Source organism: Camelus ferus, chromosome 12 (genome assembly GCF_009834535.1).
Source record: "Camelus ferus isolate YT-003-E chromosome 12, BCGSAC_Cfer_1.0, whole genome shotgun sequence".
NCBI classification, from domain to species: domain Eukaryota; kingdom Metazoa; phylum Chordata; class Mammalia; order Artiodactyla; family Camelidae; genus Camelus; species Camelus ferus.
Window position 1 is genome coordinate 710,212 of NC_045707.1, and position 19,305 is coordinate 729,516.

Genomic DNA, 19,305 nt, shown 5'->3' on the forward strand with positions numbered 1-19,305 from the left:
CCACCCAGAGGGACTTGGGTTCAAGTCCTTGATTCACCCCCTAACTAGCCATGGGCAATACCTTATCTGAGACATCTCTTCTGGTCTCCAAACTGGAAGACCATATTCACGACCTCCTAAACGTTCTAAAAAGGATGAAAGGGGCTGATCCCATGATCAAGGCTAATTCCAGTCTTCTTTCTTCTCTATTCCACCCCACCCTTTTCCACTCTGCTCCCGAATTCTTCATCCGCTTCTCCCCTCTACTTCATCTGCACCCGGCACGGAGGAGAGTCCCTGGACCACTCACCCAGCAAGCACATGCTCTGGCACAGGGACAATGCACAGAAAAACAAGCAGGAGAGACCTCCAAGCTCTGTGCCATTTCTGGTCGAGGTTGTGATGGTGTGTCATTAGTCTCGATCACCAGGCAATGCCTTTGCCTCCCTGAGTCACCCCAGCATGGGACGCTGCCTCAAAAAAACCTGTCTCCTAAACTCCAGGTCCTGCAGACACAGGCAGGTCCACTCCACAGACACCCCAACCACCTGCATGGGCGGGGCACACAAACGACATTTTTTCATGAACCAGTAACTCTCCGCTCCACCATCCAGCCTCCCACCGACTTCACCATATCTTCAATAGCACCCATATTTCCAGGGAGTATGGGTTCGAGCCCGGGGGTTGGCGGCAAAATCAGGAACTCTAGCGTACTGGAACAGACTCCAGGGAGGACTAACCCTTCCAGCAAGCGATGGAATACATTATAACCGGGTAGCCCTCACTGACAACACACTACATAGTAGCCACAGGGCCAAGAGTTCTAAATATATTTAATTTCTGTAGCTCTTATGACAACCCCATGGTGTTGGCATGGTTATTATCTCAATTTTCCCCATGTGAAAACATAAAGGTATACAGGGATTAAATTATAAGCCCCAGGTCACACGGCTGGTCACAGGGGGAGACAAGATAGGAGCCCCGGATCTGTGGCCTTAGGTCTTTTGCAAGTGAAAAATAAAAGGAGGCCCACACTTCTGCCTGAGGAACCCCCCCAGCCACAACCACACATATTTAAATCCATCTGGAGAAAAGGCATATTAACTCCCTGGACTGAGGAAGAGATCCAGGCCCCAGCCCAGCCCCCACCACCAATAACACAGTCTTCAAACAGGGACCTCCCCTCTTCTAAACGGTCTCTTCCCACCTAGAAGACGATGGCCCTAAATAACAGCTCTCACGTTCTAGGATTATTCGTGAGGACACAGGGGGCCGTCTTAAGGCTTTGGGACTTGAAGTCAGAAGGACCTAGTTCAATCCTAGGCTGTGAAACCGAGTGACCGTGGGTGGGTAATTCAGCCTCTCTGGGTCTCCTTTCCTCCTTTGCAAAAGGGGATGATAATGACTTTGCTGTCAGTGCTAAATGAGGCAGTGCAGGCTCACGCTGAATACAGCGTCTGGTATCTAAGACCCAGCACGTGGGAGATGGTGGTACTGCTATCACCACCACCACCATCACCGTTGTCATCATCATCGTGATCTGAAATTCCACAAAGGAACTCCTCCTGCCTTTAACACAGGTAAGACCTCCGTATCTTATTTGGAAGGAGAATCTGGCTAACACATCTTCCAGTTTAAATCCTTGAGCAACTCAGGCTGACTCAGAGTGGAGGGGATAGGGTAAATGGCTTAGCAGCTGGATCCTGGGCCCCTCCCACCATACTCCCACTCCCAAGACCCTACCTGTAACCTAACAGGTCTTGAATAAACACTCCACCCTAACAAGTCTACAACTGCTGAATGATAACGACAAGGTTCCTATGGCAACCCTGGTTTCTGAAGTTGGGGCGGTGGGGGGAGGGTACTTTAACACCTGGCTCACGTTGCGTGAAACACCTTGACACTGCGTGTGATTGTTTTTCTCCACAATGAGAGGCGGCCTTACCCTTTCACAGCACGTGGCCACTTACAAGGCGCTCTCACAGGCGTTACCTACTCACGTGAGATGAGAGATGACTGACTCGTTTGACAAATTAAGAACCTCACAATGAGAGTTGCTAGGAGTTCACATGTAGTAAGATCAAGACAAGACCTTGGGTCTCGACTCTCACAGCGCTCTCCTGCCTGTCAGAGGCGTCCACCTCCTCCTCCATCAGCCCGGTCCCCCAGGCTTTCCCTTTCTCTCACCTTCATGACTTGAGGCACATACACCCCAACCCCTGTATTTTGCTTTCTATCACATTCTGGTTTGTTTCAACCACCAACAAGCGTATGTATGGCTTAGTCCTGCAATTAAACTGTGCACTCTTGAAAGCAGGGTTCATGCTAAACATGGTTTGACATCTGTTAAGCAGCAACCACCTTAGTTCACTAAAGTGTGGTGATTAGGAGTTTGAGCTTAGGAGTTACAGTATGATATGTGACTTAACATAACAAAAATCTACGTTTGAATCCCAGTTCCAATGCTACGAAGCTGTGTGATCTTAGGGAAGTTGCTGAACTCCTCTGTGACTTCATTTCCTTGTGGGTTTAATGGAGTAATAACAGTGCTGATCTCTTAAGGTTATTGTGAGAACTAACAGGAGCTTGATTCAGGTAACACAGAGTAAGCTCTTAGAAACGTTACACTATGATGATGATGATGATGATGATGATGATGATGATGATGATGATGATGATGAAGAAGAAGAACCAACATTATCACAATGTTACAGTTAATACAACTGAAGTTCAGCGCTCTGGATCTCACCCAGGGCCACACAGCAAATAAGCATGGCAGCCCAGGAGGGAATTTCAAGATGCCACCTCCTGCTTCTACTTCTTTTATAATCCCCACAATGCACAACAGACACGGTGCTTAGTGATACCCAGAAACTACAGAATGTGACACCTGTCAGGAGTGAGTCATCTGGGAAAGCCTTTCATTTTGCAGATTAGAAGAATCAGGCCCAGCAGATAACACATCTGCTCACTAGTGTTCAGCTAGTAACACAGTTGTCCCTCAGTATCCACCGGGGATTGCTTCCAGGACCTCCGCAGCCCACAGACATATACTGAATCACGATGCTGTACACCAGAAACTAACACAACACTGTACATCAACTCTATTTCAATTAAAAAAAAAAGGGGGGGAGGCATAGATTTGCTCTAGTGGGTGCAGTCATAAAGCAGGAATTCTACGCCCAGGTATCCTTGTAAGGTTTACGGAGGAGGCTGGAGGCAGAGAGCGGGGCTCTGGCTGTAACCCGTGAAGACACAGCAGTTCCTCGCACTGCCCTGGGAGAGGCGGCGGTCTGGTCAGTTTTGTGAACTGCACGGTGCTCTTGTTTTTCTCTGTGCTCTGTCTCAATCACGGAGTGGCCTTGTCTGTGTCTCATTTGATCACCATCACACAGTGACCTTGTCACACGTCAGTGTGCTGTGAAATTCCTCATGCCCAACAGGAGAATACCAGGGCCCAGCTATCAGAGCCAGCCCAGCTCCAAGCTGCCAGCGCTCAGAAGGGGCTGGCGTTTCATTTTTTTTCTTTTCTTGGTCATCTGTTCAACTCTTCGCAATACCTGTTTGTGTCAGGCAATTTCAAAGGGGGGTCTCGGTGCAAAATAAAGACCCCCCAACCCTTAATGAGGTGACATTCCAATGTGGGAACAAACAAATGATTAAAAATAAACATAATGCATTGAAAAAAAAATTAATCCTACAGGATGTTAGAGGGCGGTAAGGGCTATGGAAGGAAAGGAAAACAGAGCAGAGGGAAGGGGACCGGGAATGCCGGGCAAGGAAGCGACATAAGCAGGGCGTCCAGAGGAGGCTGCCTCCCTGTGCAACGTAAACAGAGGCTCGAGGACCCGGAGAAGGTGACCGTGAAAATTAGCATCCTCGTCCCAGTTCAGAGATGAGAAAAGCGAGCCTTGGGGAGGTCCGAGAACGTGTCCAGGACCACCGACCAGCAATTACACGATGGAGCCGGGGGCACCCGGGTCTCCAGGTGACTCTGTGTCACAATCTGCCTTGACAACAGCAAACAGGACCTAAGGCCATCCTGGTGCAGAACTGAAAGCAGGAATGACTCCAGACTTGTGGGGGAAGAGCCTCTGCTTTCCCCTCTCACACAGGCTTACGATACACGTCTGTGCATCCGTACTGCAGGGGACCAGAAGATGCCCCCTCAAAAGATGCCACTCCGGTGTAAGGTCAATTCTGAGCAGAAGGCGCTGAGAAAAAGCAGACACAGGGTGAGGCCTCTGCCCACTCCCTATGGCCTGAAAGCAGGGCATAAATTCCCCCATGAAGGTGTCCCCGAGAACATCCTTATCAGAGATGGAGATGCCACCGAGAAGAATGGACATAAACCAACCTTGCTACATAGCCTTTTCTGCCATGACTATCCCCCATATATTGACCTTCCCACGATTTACTGACCCTAAAAACCCCAGCAACCCCTTTCCTTCATCTTGTCATTTCTCTACAGATCTATCATCCTTTGTCAGAACTGTATACAAAGCTTTCCACCCTAGCTGCTTCTTTGGAGATTTTCTCCTCTTCCCATAAAGTTCCACCCACCCCTGCCCCACTCCTGTGCCAGGTAAAACTCTGAACATCCAATATCAAAATGTGTTCCCTTTTCTCCTGTTTATCTGTCTTTTGTCAGTTTCTTTCACAGGCCTGGCCACTGAGTCTAACCGGGTAGAAGAAAATGTTTCTTCCCCCGTTACAGTTCCAACCTACTAAGAGTTTACCCTGGGCAGCTGAGCTGTGTACTGCGCAATTCATACGTTATCTTAGTGACCCCGAGACCGGAAGTACAACCATTCGCCTCATTCAGTAGACACAAGGCTATAAACGTGAAGTCCCTGTTCAATACCACAGAGCTGGTAAGAGGCAGGGTCTCCTCTCAAACTCCAGCTGCCTAGTTCCATAGCTGCACCTGAATGGCAAAACAGCCAGTATGTTTACAGATGTACATGTGTGTATACAATCCCTAATAATATCTACAGCACACAGTGTTTAGACAAAGTAAGTGAGCCCAGGGCAGCAAGGACACCTCCCTTCCCACGTAAGCTGTGTTAGAAAGAGCTTGGTGCTGAAGCGTGTTCACAAGCACAGGATGTGGGGATGTCTTCTGTATCCTCTTTGAGGATGGGTACTAAACAGTCACTCGGTGGATGGATGGATGGATGGATAGGTGGATAGATGGACAGATGGACGGATGGATGGACGGATGGATGGACGAATGGGTGGATGGATGGATGGATGGATGGATGGATGGATAGATGGATGGACGGATGGGTGGATGGACGGGTGGACGGATGGACGGATGGACGGGTGGACGGGTGGATGGGTGGGTGGACGGGTGGGTGGGTGGACGGGTGGGTGGGTGGGTGGACGGATGGATGGGTAGATGGGTGAATGGATGGGTGGGTAGGTGGGTGGATAGATAGGTGGACGGAAGCACTTCCTTCTGCACTCCAGGGACCCTCCCCCAGCCCCAAGAACACTTGCTGATTCACGTGGACAAGAGGAAGCAGGTGTGAAAGTGAAACTGCTCTCAGTGTGTTCCCCAGCTAATCCCAGCCAGGCAGGCAGGAAGGCAGTAGGCACCCGGCCCAGCATCACAGGACACTCCTTTTAGATGCTGAATAAGAATATTCAGTTTCTTGTGGGGATTAAGTCATCTACCAAGGCACTCTAGAATTCACTCTGAAACCTAGCTGTATCCCCCCCCAAAAAAAACAAAAAAGAAAAAAAAACAAATACAATCAAACAGCTAACAAAGTTATAATTGATGAATGCAATTACTAATGTGCTTTAAAAAAAAAAAAAAAAAGAACTTGCCCTGGATATGAAAGACAAGCCATGAAGGACTGGTCAGGAGGCTTTGTCAAATATAAAACAAATTTGAAAATTAAAGTGACTATTAATGACTTCAGCAGCAGCCAACAAGAGAAAACAAAACAAAGCAAAACTTATTCTTGGAGCATCAGTTTCAGTCTCTCATGAGAAGGCCTCTTTTTATATCTCGAGAGCTGACCTTTCTCTCATCTGCTGACATCAGCCCTCTCCATCATAGTCCTTATTAAAAAAAAACCAAAACAACAAAAACCAATCTAACAAAGATGCCCTTCGTCATTGATCTGAGCAAGTACAGAAGGCGTCTCCCGGGAGACACAGCTGTGACTTTCACGTACAAAACCAGAGGTTGGCTTTGAACTCACCTTTCACGTATCTCCTGGTGACACAGTTAAATATACATGATGTGCCAACTAGATACAAGAGGCTGGGGAAGGTGCTGTGAGGGGCACCATGTTGAATCAGGGTAACGCTGCCCTCGAGTTGCCCACGGTCTGATAAAGAAGACACAGCTGGTGGAATCATAGAAGCTGAGAAGCAGGACCATGGGGAGTCCAGCAGAGTGGGTGCTTGCCATCCGAGGACAAGGGGGTCCTTCTGGAGGTGACGTTTAAGCTGGGTTTGAAGGATGGGTGGGAGGTGGAGGGGTTGAGAGAACACTGAGAAGACACTGATGATTTGCTGGCCGCTGGTTCCATCAGGAATAATTCCTGCCCTTCTTCTGTGGAGGGTACACGGCTGTCTGGCTGGAAAGCTTTCTCAGAGGGGCCGGGCCCCTGGGAGCTCTTACAGCCATGATTTCGCACTCACTCTGGATGGACTCTGCATGGAGAACATTCTGGAACCTCTTCAGTGGAGGTCTGGCATGCAGCTCTACATGTCCAACACAGAATCAGGAAAGAGACCCTGAAGGCCAGTGAGCCCCTCATTCTTAACCAGAGCCGCCCAAGAGAATCACCTGGAAGCCTTGTTTTCAGGATGCCTGTGCCAAGACCCAGAGGTAATGAGACGGAATTTCAGCAGTGGGGCTTGGTCATGTACTTATGGGAAAGGCCCCCAAGGAGTTTCTGATAGCATCCCCTCCTTAAGAATCACTGATCAACACCATGATCTCATTTTTCAAAGTGGGGCAAATGAGGCATAGAGAGGGGATTCCTTACTCACTCAGTCATTCGATGCATATTTATCAAGTACCCTCCTAGCAATACAAGGCTGAGTAAAACAAAAATACTTGCCCTCATTAAATGCTTTTGCTCACTGAGTCCTTGCAGTAACACCATGGGGAGTTACTCTCACCCCTCCTTGTTTTAAAGATAGAGAAACGGAGGCACAAAGGATTAAATGAACACAAAGAATCAGTGATGGAGTCAGGATTCAGCCTGAATTGTCTGAAAAGCAACTTTCAACTCAGGGCTGCTTACCCGGGGGCCTCCTCCTGAGGACCCCAGCCCCTGGGTGATGCGCACGCACAAGGAATGGCCTCTGTTTTTAGAAGCCAAGGTGGGGGGAGCCAGGGAAGAGAGCTGCATGCCAGACTTCCACTGAAGAGATTCCAGAACGTCCCACACACAGGGTCCGACCAGCGTGAGTGCTGAATCACGGCTGGAAGAGCTCTCAGGTGCCGAGCTCCTCCGGAAAAGCTCTCAGGTGCCGAGCTCCTCCGGAAAAGCTCTCAGGTGCCGAGCTCCTCCGGAAAAGCTCTCCAGCCAGACAGCCACACCCGCTCCACAGAAGAAGGGCAGGAATCGTTCCTAGAGCCAGCTGTGTGGAGGGCCTAAGCAGTGGCTTCCCTCTCAGGGCCTCAGTGCAGACCAAATTAAGAAGCTGAAACAAAGCCTCTGAGATTTCTCCAGCTCCTAGGAGTGACAAATAAGGAAATCTACCAACCCTTAGCAAAGAGGCCGAGACACAGAGGAAGAATCCCGCTAGAACTGGGATTAAGAATCACCTCCGAGCCAGCAAGTGGAAGCTGTTATGTCTCCTGCGATGGGGAAACCAGAACCGAGCCCTGAACTCAGGGACGTTTTGTGGGGATTTAACAGAACTCTGAAAATGCTCCTCATCCTACCTGGCCTGCGACAGATGCTCTACAAATGGCTAATGCTTCTAAACGCCCCTCCAGGGTGGGCTGTCTGATGAACCTGTGTGAAATTAGCTTTTTCTTTTTCTTCCAATTTTTGTTTTGCCAAGAACAAACACAAAGGCAGAAATAGCATCTTAAGTCAAGGTTCATGGGGCACACGGGGCTCGCTGACCTCTGGGAGCTCACCTCATCGCCCACACGCCTCCTTGATTTTAAGCTGGAAGCAAAAGAAACAGAGTCCCCTCAAGGGCAGGAGGAAATCCATTATGAGCTTTTGACGTTCAAACAGCAAGGAAGCCCCCAGCTGCTGGAGCTCAGCAGATGAGAGCAGTAAATATCCCCAGTGGACACACAACTGTACAAAGGTACCGCGTCCAAGGGCAGTTAGTTTCTCAGGGAACCTACTTCCCTTAGGAAACGCTGATTTAAATCTTTCTTATAGTTGTTGACACGTAAATGTTAGCGACTGGTAATTAACGCACTCCTACTGAAACAGAACACTTATTTTAAACAGCAAATGGTGACAGACTGGATTGGACAGAATCTCTGGCATATTCCACAGGAGATCTTGCCTGTGACATCATTAAGCCCCAAGACTGGGCTATCCATTCATCAGGCCTTGAGAAAACACCAAGCCTCAAGGGGGCCACCCGTGCAAACTCACACCTCTAGGATAATCACGTTACAGTACCATCCTTGCTCATTTCAGAACAGCATCTCAAGACAGTTTTTAACAAGAACTCTACAAACTGGGATACGGCCGGTGCATAAAGGAAGAACAGTTTGGGGAAATGATGGGCACCAACGGAGTACAAACAAAAAGCCTTCACTTCTGGCTTCCAAGCAAAGTGTTAGGTGTGGACTCAAAAGGGTCCAAGGCCACCTTAGGCTTAACGAGAGCCCGGTGAACGTACTTCTCCGGCCAGACGGGGCCAGATTTCAAGGGCCTGGGAAACATCTAGGTCTGGGAGGACATCCAGAACTTCACTCTTCAGATGACAAACGGAGCCCAGAGCAGAGGAGCAAAGGTCCCAGGCTCGCACAGGGAGGCAGAGCCAGGGTTGGAAACCGGGCATCCTCTGCTCTTGCTGTGCGCCCCGGCACCCCCCTTCCACTCCCTGGGGCTCCTCCGAACCACCTGCCAAGCCACTGCAGAAGCTCAGGAAGAAACACAGCAGCACCACAGCAGCCAGGAATCAGGAGGAGCCCGAAGGTCCTCAGCCAACATTTGTAGAACTTTCTCCAGTGGCCCCTTTAGAGGAAGCACCATTCCCTCATACATCAAAATTCCCAACTCCTACAACTAGATGACCTCAGAAATAAAAAGAAGTCAGACGTTGAATACCCAACAGAGACCTGGGTTTAAATGAACCTGTGTGACCTTGGGCTCAACTGATGAATACAACTGAGAAAACACAGGCAAAGGGTAGAAACAAACCCAAGTGTCCACTGACAGATGCATGGAGAAACACAACGTGGTCTATATCTGCAACAGAGTATCATTCAGCCTTAAACAGGAAGGAGATTCTGACACTACAGATGCTCCAGCATGGATGGATCCTGAGGACTAAGTGAAACAAGCCATCACAAGAAGACAAATTCTGTATGATTCCACTCATACAAGGTACCTAGAGGAGACAAATTCATAGAGACAGAGTAGAATGGTGGTCTCCAGGCCTGGGAGAAGGGAGGGAGAGGGGCTGCTGAATGGATTTGGAGTTTCAGTTTTGCAAGATGAAAAGAGTTCTGGAGCCTGGTTACACAACAACGTGGACGGGTTTAATGCTTCTTAATTGTACATTTGAAAGCGGTTAAGATGGTAAATCTTTCATGTGTATTCTATCACAATTAAAAATTGTTTAACATATATATTTTTTAAATCAACAAAATGATATCTAAGCCCAGGGCTTGAAACAAGATTTAGACAAGATAATGATCATTATCTAAAGATAGGACCTGGTGCATAATAGGTGTTCAAATAAATATTTGAGCCTCCCATTGTTTTCATTTTCAAAGGAAGAAACAAAGCTGTATTTACAAAACATGAACAGAGTCACAGACACAGAAAGCAAATTTGCGTCCTAACGAAGGGGACAGGGGGAAGGATAAATTAGGAGGATGGGCTTAACACCGCTATATATAAAATAGATAAGCAACAAGGATTTACTGTACAACACAGGGGTCAAGATTCAATATCTTATAATAGCCTATAATGGAAAATAGATGAATATATATATATATAAAAAACTCAATCACATGACTCATCCACATTGTAGCACATCTGAAAATAGCACAATATTATAAATCAATTATACTTCAATTTAGAAAAAAAAGAAAAAAGAAATAAGGCTGTCACCCAGACAAGTTAAGTGCCTGGAAGAGAAACCACAGTGGTAGGAACTGTGGAGTCAGAATGTCCTGGTGCAAACCTGATTTCTCCACTCAGACACCAAGCGTCCTGAGCTAAGTCACCCAGCATCCCCGGTCCTCATCTGTAAAGTGGGCAGCAGCATCCAGAGAGTCCAGAGCTCAGAGGGGACTATTCTGAGAATAAATGCATGGGAAAGGGCTTAACAAACTGCCTGGAATACACTGAGTGCTCGTAAACGTGAGCCTCATCGGAAGCAGCAGGACAAAGTGGGGACAAACTCAATGCGACTGGTCCCCAGGCCACCACCCTGATGCCCGGCACCAGCCTGCCACTCACCCCAACTGCCACTCTGGAATGGTGCATCCATGTCCTTCCTCCCCGAATCGCAGAGTCAGCAGTGGCTTGAAAGCTTCCTGAGCCTGAGTATGTCGGTGGGGGGGGCGGGGGGTGCATCACCCAGGCATCCTCCTCCGCGGCTCCCTCTCCTGTCTCCTCCTGCTCGGCCCACGCTCCCTGTTCCCAGCCGTGCAGCGAGCAAAGGTTAGTAAACACAGCCGTGTCCTGCCCTTCTCACGGGAACCCCACCTGAGAGGGAAACTGGCTCTGCACAGAGATCACAGCTCACTCGTTTTCCCCTCAGTTAACCTGGTGGCCAGGTACAGCCCCAACCTGGAGGAAGGATGCAGCCAACCATCACCCTCTCTGCAAAAGGGAGCCAAGCCTGGCAGTTTTGTTGAATGTTCCCCAACTCACACCCACCTCCCCCCACACACACACCCCTTAAGCATCAAATTGTAACAACACAAGAAACCAGGACCAGCCGCTGGCAGCACGCTGTCACAGAACAAGTCAGACCGGAACTTGAATCCCAGCTGTGGGACCCTGGACAGGTGGTCAATCTCGCAAAGCCTTCAGGGTCCTCGGGGTGGAATGGACACGCTACCATGCCTGGCTGCTCAGCCCTGCCGAGAGGCTCTGGGTTCGCAGACATCCTCACCTCATGCTTGGTGCCACCCTCCCCATCCTGCTCCCAACACCTGCTCCTGCCCCGCGGGCTCCTGAACAAATAAATGCGGTAGCTGGAGGTGCACAAGTAACTTCCACTCACCCCCCTTCAGCCAGAAATCGGTGCATGGTCCTGCTTCAAGGAGAAGAGCCAGGAAAGGGAAACATTCTCACGGGCCCAGGAGAGGAGGACCGGATCTGGGCAAGAAGCAGACGTTTTTAACCCAGACACAGTCCTCTGTCCTCCAGAGCTGACGGCCAGAGGAGGAGAAAGAGACACAAATGCCTAAGAACACAGGATGGAAAAGGCGACAACAAAGTTCACACAAACTGTGACAGGAGAAAAGAAGGCTCCACTCACTTCATCCAGGAGCCCGCGGTGGAGGGTCTGTGTTATCAGGGAGGGCTTCTCTGTGGTGGTGACTGCTAACCCTGCCAGGAATAAACCAGGACTTTGCCAGGAAAGGGCACAGCCAGCCATCTCTGAGCTGTAACTCAAGCCCAACCTGGAGTAGCACGGCAACCTCCTGCTGTGTCTTCCCTTCTCCAGCAGTTGTGGGATCCCCACAACTAGGTTATAAACTCACCCGGGGCGGGACTACCTAATGCAGTGGCTGCCAGCAGCAGGATCACCAGGACCGTGGGAGATGAAACTGACTGGCAGACAGGACCCCGGGGCCCTTGGAGAGGCCGCGTGGGGACGTGGAGGCAAGACTGGCCTGGGTTCAAATCCCAGCTCTGTTACGTGTTCCTAGGGGCTACCATGATGGTCCCTGTGGGCTTGATATTGTAAAATATAATTTCTTATTATAAGATCTGTGTCTTTATTAATGAAACGACAACTCTGTCAACAAAGAAGGGGCAGTCCAGCCACATAACAGTCAAAATTGTTACCGGAAATAAAAACGGTCAAACCTACGATGATCATTAATGTTACTATTATAGCTGTTTATCTAGTAGAGCTAAGATGTATTGAGGGCTTATGATGTGTGGGTTTTACCCCAATAATCTCACTTAATCCTTACTAATCCTATAAGGCATTACTATTATTATTATTAACCTATTTTATAGACGAGAAAACAGGCACAAAAGTCAACTGAATTTTCCAAGATTATGTGAATGTAATATAGTAGATTCCCTAAAGAGTCTGAAAAAAAATATATATATATGTATGTATAACTGAATTGCTTTGCTGTACACCTGAAACAAACACTGTAAAAGATGACACTTCAATAAAAAATAAGAATTAAAAAAAAAGAGGAGTCCCTCCACATGGGGCCTCAGCAGGGAATTCAATGTCCCCACCACCCCCTTACAGTAGCATCATATCTGAGCCAACAGATTAGGGTTCAAGTCTCAGATCAGCCACTCAAAAGCTGTTTGACCTTGGGCATATCAGCTCTTTAAGTCAATTTTGTCCTTTTTTTTTTTTTTTGGCTTAAGATGAATTTATTATCTTCCAGTTCTGAAGGTTATAAGTCCAAAATGGGTTTCACTGGGCTTATCAAGTTCCTTCATTTCTAAAGTGGAGATTAGTACAGCCTCACTGGGTAACTGAGACAATTAAAATAAAACATGAGCTAAGTCCTTGACACAGAGGAAATCCCCATCATGCCGGGGTCCTGTCTTCTAGCAGTTTGGGGGCCCCAGCCCTCTCAGCCTGCCCCACGGCCTCCTGCACACCTCACCATGCCTGGATGGGGCCACCCCGACCTGCAGGCGTCTGGGCCAGGCCTTGGACTCCATTCCAGGCTCAGGTTAACTTTACTGGGAATCAAGAGAGGTAGGGGTGCCTTTATTTTCAGAAGATTGTAAATTGGGGTTCCTTACCTAGAAGACACCAAAAGTAACCTGGAACTTTTACATAGTCAAAAAAAAAGTCAGGCGTGCTCACATTTGATTCCGGTTTAACCTGAATGCAAAGTAAATATGTGAAATCCCACGCCTGATAATGTGGCAGAACTAATTCACCACGTGTTTTTTTTCCAGGTTACTGTAAAGCATGGGAGGTGTCATGGGCTTCAGAGAACTTCTCTTCAGTGAGGGGCGGGGCTCCCCCTCCCTCTCCCACTGACCGGCAACAGTTCCTAATAGTAACCCACCCAGATGGGCCTTACCTAAGGAGGGCAGAGAGGAGAAAGCAGAGAGTGACCCTGCAGGTCCCTGATGACTGTTAGGGTCCCTTCCAGGTTTAAGGGCTCTGACTGACCTCAACAGTCCCCACCAGGGCCCACAATTCAGCTGCATCCCAGGGAGGACATGGAGGCCCCTATTTTCAGGAGGGCAAGCATAAAGCTGCAAGAAGGTGCTACACTGAGTATAAATTAAATACCCCAAAGCACAAGACACAAAGTACACATGACATGATCACATATGACAAAGATAAGAGGGAAGTAGAGAAACCAACACTGGCTTCATGTTACTAGGGAAAGCTACACCAGCGAGGAGCTGGCTTTGGGATACAGAGCATCAAAGCCTTCCTTTACTTGCTTCAGAAACACGTACACGTCTCTAGAAAAGACTATGAGCTCCTCACGGATAGGGAGGGTGCCTTGTTCACCACACTATCCCCAGTACTGTGGAAAGAGATGAGACTCAAATGCTGGATGGATGTATAGATGGATGGATGGATGGACTGGTGGATGGATGGATGGATGGATGGATGGATGGATGGATGGATGGATGGATGGATTGGTGGGTGGGCGGATGGATGGATGGATTGGTGGATGGATGGATGAATGTATGGCTTGGTGGGTGGAAGGATGGGTGGAAGGATGGATGGAAGGATGGATGGATGGATGGATGGATGGATTGGTGGGTGGGTGGATGGATGGATGGATGGATGGGTGGGTGGGTGGGTGGATGGATGGATGGATGGATAGATTGGTAGATGGATGGATGGATGGCTTGGTGGGTGGGTGGATGGATGGATGGATGGGTAGATAGGTGAATGAATGGATGGACAAACAGACAGAGAGATGGGGCTGGGATGGGAAGCTGTGTGACTGCCTTGAGGCAGCAACCAGAAGAATATGGATTTAACTGGTCAATCAAAGCCCTCAAAACAAGGCCTTGCCCAGAGGCCTGTGGCCACTTTTCTTTTTTCCCTTTTTATCAGAACCCAAAGCACACCAGACCCGTGGTCCCCAGGTTTACAACTGCTGCCTGAACTCAGGCTGCGCTCCTGATGTGGTCTCATCCTTCTGGCCTCTCTCTCTCACTCTCTCCATGTGCCCCTCCCAATCAGTTTTATCCCAGTTCTGCTCCTAACCTGAATTCCTGGCCCTGCCTCTAGATCAGTTCAGTTTCTGGCTGAGCCACAGGCATGCTGACAGCCCTGCTCCAGCACACAGAACACAGTCAGATGAGTTTCTGTCGCCCAGTATGGCTGACCTCCATTGTGGAACAAAATTCAGTGACCTGTGCTTTCTCCTCTGTCACCCCACCCCTGACAGCACCCTTCCTCACTCACCCACCCTCACAAAGGGAAGGGTCAGCTGGGAGCAATCAAATCTGATCACTATGCCCACAGGCTGCAGCCACCTGTCCCACCCAGCAAGATGCAGACAATTTCAGCCCAACCTCAAAATATCACCGTTACAACCAGGAAGTAGGTGTTGTTTCATTTGTTTTCACTAAAAAACATTCTGGTAAGGAATACTGGCACCTTGTTTTTTTGTTTTTTTGTTTTTTGTTTCCTTTCAGAGTGACATTGACATAATTCCATTTCAAGTATATAAAAGTTTTCAACCTAAATGAGTCATTTGGCGAGAAGAGTGAGTTCGCAAGCCTGCATGTGGGTTGACCCCTTTACCAAGAAGCGCAGTGGGAAGTATTGAGTTTGGGGCTAAAAAACACTTAGAACAATGAAATCCTATTTTTCATGGCAATCCACGTTGCTAATCACATGGAAACCTGGGAGAAAAACAAGGAGATCATTTAAAATTCTGGGGTCAGGCAGAGCTCCCCCTGGGCTAGAATCCAGCTACACCACGTTCCTGCTGTAAAATTTGGAGGTGGGAAGAGGTACTTAACTTCTGACCACCATTAATTCATTTGCGGTTGTGAGGATTAATTTAAACCACAGACTATAGGTAAAGTGTTTACAATTTTTCAGCATTATAGAAAGCACTCAATAAAAGCGGGATGTGATCATTATTATTTAGAGATGGTGTGCTGTCCAACACGGTAGTCGCTGGCCACAGGTGGCTATTTAACTTAAATTAAAATTTAATGAAAAAGCCAGTTCCTGAGTCCCACGAACACATTTCAAGTGCCCAGTAACTACCTGTGGCTGGTGGCTAGTGGACAGAGCAGATATAGAGGAGTTCCATCCTGCACAAAGTTCTACCAGACAATGATGGCACAGAGGTAAAGAAAAATGGCTTGAAGCTACGGAGTCTGTGTGACCTTAGGGAAATTATCTAACCTCTCTGTGCCTCATTCCCTCATCTGTAAAATGGGGATAATAAGAACTACATCATTCAGTCATGATGAGGATTATCTGCTATGCAAGTGCTTACAATAATGGTAAACGCTCACCAGCTGGTACCCTACAATGGGGGGCAGACACAGGTACAGTGCAGAATGGGCTGTTGGGAGAATTAGAAAGATTTTTATGCAAAGCACATCCCACGGGGCCAAACACATAGCAGATACTGAGTTCACTTGTTTTTTCAACAACTGTTCATGGAGCACCTACTATACGCTAGGCCTTCTTTTAGGCACTGGAGACAGAGATGAACAAAGGCCCTGCCCTCATGGAGCTCACAATCTCAATAAATGTTTAATAAGTGATTATGCTGAAAGACCAGGAATAGTAACATTTCCGGTTTTTACCACCTGTTAAATACCCCCAGCAATGAAAAGGGAATGTTGTCAAATACAAAACTAACTATGAAGGGGGTGCCTAATAAAAGTAAATGAATGAATGAATGGAGGGAGGGGGCTGGTAGGGGGCCCATAAATGCTTAAGTAGGGAGCTGGGCCCTGGGTGATTGAGTGAATTACCCTACGGTGGGTGTGGCTAGCTCAGAGAGCTGTTGCCAGGCAACACTAACAAATGATCCCAAAGCAGTTGGCAAGCAGTGTTATGTAGAAAGGCTTAATCATCTTTAACATGAATCTTAAAACCCTAAGGACTTGGGTAGAGATAGCCTTCACAGGCATGCCCTCCAGCTTCTATTCTGGGCTGTGCTCTGACTCACCGGGTCAGCAGGGCCAGCTCACTCTCCTCTGTAGTGCCCAGGGGGAGAACAGAACCCACAGACGAGCTGGCATCCACCTCTCCCCCTGGGCCAACAGCGTTTCACTGGCCCTGGACACGGAAATGCCCAAGAGGGAGGCATCCCACTGCCCAGACAGCTCCTACCCAGCTCTCCGACACGCCTGCTGGCCAGAGCAGCTCAGCCTGGATGCAGCCCCAGTTCTCCGACTCAGTGGGCAGCGCTCTCCCAGGAGGAGGCAGATGGCACCACGCCTCTGTATGTGCTTCTATTCCCAAACTCTAAAGCTCCCTTGGGTAGGTTTGCAGCTCCCTGACACAGCTAAATGCCGTGGGAGGAGACATGTTGAATCACTGGACGAGCGGACAGGCCTCACCAAGTCATTTCCACCCCTTCAGTCTCAGCCTTGCTGTGTAGTAAGGGGAAGTAGGGTTTGCTTCACAATATTGTTAGTGGGATTAAATGAGATAACTTGTACTTGGCAGGAACTAGTTTACATTCTGTCTAGCACGCCAAGGTGGGCAGACAAGAGGAGGAGATGTCCAAGGTCCCAGTTCTGGCACTATCTACCAGAGCCATCTGGTCTACCTGGGTCTTGCCCATCTCCTTACCACTCCAAGGAGGGGGCCGGACTGGGTCCGGGCGGCCCACCCTGCAATCTTCTGCACAGTTACCTTCCCAATTTTACAACCACCTCGCTTTTCATCCTACTGAAAAGGACACAGGGCATATGGACATTCAGTACAAGAATTTGTACCGGCAACCTCCGCCATCCATGTAAGACTTCCTGCCAAATGGTTACATGAGGACCAGGACATGTGCTTTTAACAGATCTCACACATTAAAACAAATAACCAACCAAGTATTCGTGTAAAAAACGCTTGTCTTGAAAATCACATCTCAAAACACACAAATGTGGATGATACCTAAGGTTCTTCCTGTGTTTGATATTCTGTGCTGATTTCTGCTAGGGGCTGACCTGGCCGGGAGGGCGGGGCTGACACACGAGGGGAGTGATGCTCCTTGCACGGCCAAGACCAGTCTGTGTCAATTCCTTCTGTCACCCCCACGGCCGCGGCTTGCTGTGGCCCTCCCCAACATGTCCTGAGCAGAATTACAGGCAACTTCCATTCCCATCCAAAGTGCGTCTGGACACTGCACAATACTCACTCGTTGAATACCCTTTTCTAGTAGCAGCCCAGCCCCTGGTTCGGTTAAGCAGAGATCACCAGACATGTCGACTCGGGATCATTACACGTTTTCTGCATGTCCACTCCACGGCAGGCTCTGCATACAGACAAGACAGTGGCCACAGCTGACCTTGAGGGACTCAGAAACAAATGGGGGACAGCAAGGACAGTGGGTTCACCTCAAAACTAAATGGGCGGCCATAAGTGCGTCCATGGAGTTACTGAAAGATGATGGGAATTCAGGGCAGAAGTGGCTGATTCTTAAAGTAAGAAGCTGAAATTAAGGTCTCGAACTCACCTGAAGATGAACAGGATGTGGACGGGGAGTGGGGGGGGTGGGGAGAGGGGAGGGAGAGCCCTCAGTTCAGAATACCACATTTTGATTCATGCCAATCCCTCCAGGCCCCCTTCTACGGACCCATTTTCTCCTTGGAGGAAAGTCCCAGCCCGTCTGTAACCACTCAGATTTCTCCGCCCTCCCGTCTCTCGCTAGTCACTTGGCTACCTGGCGCTGGTTCTGACCCTTTCAGGCTGCTCACCGTCCCCATTCCCTGGGCCCTGACCCAACACCGCACTCTCGGGGTTGGCATCAAGTGCAACAAGGCTAAAATTAGGACTGCTTCCACAGATATCCGGGCTTCTCGGGAGCAAATCTGCTTGGCTCCCAGATGGAAAAACAGTATTTTTTTTCCAATCCTGACTGCAAAGCAACAGGGGGATCCGGAAAATCCAAACCTGCTCACGCCTCAACCAGACATGACTCTGAGCCACTCGGACTCTGTGGTAAGGGGAACAGGAGCCTTCTCTATTGTGCAGGGCCCCTACACAGGCTCGTCCTCACCGAGCTACGAAGCACCAACAGGAAAGGAGGGGTGACGAGCACAGGAGGCCCCGTGTGCCTGGGCCACCAGCACACGCTCAGCCTCACTTCCTGCTGGGTAGGCGGTCCCTTCCTCCCAATTTCAGAGACGAGACAATGCAGACCAGGGAGGTCAAGTACCTCTTTCGCCTGCAAGGGGACACACCGTTCACGGTCAGTATATGGAAAACTGAGGTTCAGAGATGTCCGGAGAACTGCCCAAGGCCACCCAGCAAAGGGCAGGCATCATGATAACGAGGACAGGGTCACAAGAACAACAGGCACGGCTAACATTTACTGACACTGTTTTGTTCCAGGCTCTACCCCCAACACCCTGCCCCAAGTGGGTTCTCCCATTTCATCCTTGCTACAGGCTAACTTGTGTCTCCTCAAAACAGGTATGTTGAAGTCCTCACCCCAGTGGGACCAACCTAATTTGGAAACAGGGACATTGCAGTTGTAATTAAGATGAGATCATACAAAGCAGGATGGACCTTGAATCCAATAGGACTGACGTCCCTATTAAAAGATGGCCACGTGATGACAGAGCCACAGGGAGAACGCCATGTGACGACAGAGGATTGGAGTGATGGGTCTACAAGCCAAGGAATGCCAAAGATTGCCGGCAAACCATGAGAAACTAGAAGAGGCAAGGAGGATTACCCCACAGCTTTCAGAGGGAGGATGGCCTGGCGATACACCTTGATTTCAGACTTCAACCTCCCAAAATGTGAGACAATCAA

General features: G+C 48.9%; 1 protein-coding gene across 4 annotated transcripts in view; it reads right to left on the reverse strand.

Moving 5' to 3' along the window:
• LARGE1 (LARGE xylosyl- and glucuronyltransferase 1) overlaps window positions 1-19,305 on the reverse strand; it is a 491,672-nt gene that overhangs the window by 427,324 nt on the left and 45,043 nt on the right. Inside the window, exon 1 of one of the 4 annotated variants that reach the window (XM_032492100.1) lies at window positions 17,684-17,800. The exons of the other annotated variants lie outside the window; for them this stretch is intronic. The gene's annotated coding sequence lies outside the window, so the exon portion shown is untranslated. Of the gene's footprint in view, window positions 1-17,683; window positions 17,801-19,305 lie in introns of those variants that run through there. 4 annotated transcript variants of the gene reach the window in all.